Raw genomic sequence first — 815 nt, forward strand, 5'->3', positions numbered from 1 at the left:
TTTTTAAGAATTTTAAAAAAAATAAAAGAGTTAAAATAGAGGTAGAAAATAATAAAATACTAATAAAAGGAGAATAATTAACTTACCTTTTTTAATAGCTGGTTTAACGTGGCGTATTAAAACCTTTCTTAGGTAGTCTTTATTTGTATAAGACTTTGTTGTAAAAGGTGTTTTAATAACCTCTAATTTAGAGCGTCCACCTATCCAAATTGCTCCCTAAACTTAGATAGAAATGTCCTAGGCTGTAAGAAAGTCAGTTTTGGAGCTATAAAAAAGATAGTTAAATAAAAATAAAGAGAAAAAAACGCTCTAAAACTTAGCCTACTAGGAAAAATTTTAAACTTACTTGTATTAGTTGTATTAACTATTTAGTTACCAACTTTGTTATTTCCCTTCTTTCTGTAATATTCTTTCCTAGTACCGTGCCTACGCTAGATTACTAACTTATTAGAAAATATAATCTTATTAAGATTTATATTTTTTATATTCTTATCCTGCTCTTTAGCTTAAATAAGCCTTCTTTTAGCTTTATTCTTATCTAATATAGCCTTTTTAGAAGCTATATTAATAGAATATCCCTCTCTTTTAAAAAATCTTTGTAATGTTCTTTTGTATACAGGAAGGTTATTTTTAACTAATACACTCTTATTTTTAACCTTAGGGTTATTTATTATAGCCCTATTAATAACTCTTTCTTCTCTATTAGAGATCTTTAAAATTCTTCCTTGTTTAACACAGTTTAAGGTAGTATTATTAGAATTTTTTTTGTTAATTCTAATAATAGTATTTAAAATACTACTAATAGGCTTTTCTAG

This window comes from Dothidotthia symphoricarpi (genome assembly GCF_010015815.1).
Source record: "Dothidotthia symphoricarpi CBS 119687 unplaced genomic scaffold P153scaffold_8, whole genome shotgun sequence".
Taxonomy (NCBI): Eukaryota; Fungi; Ascomycota; class Dothideomycetes; order Pleosporales; family Dothidotthiaceae; genus Dothidotthia; species Dothidotthia symphoricarpi.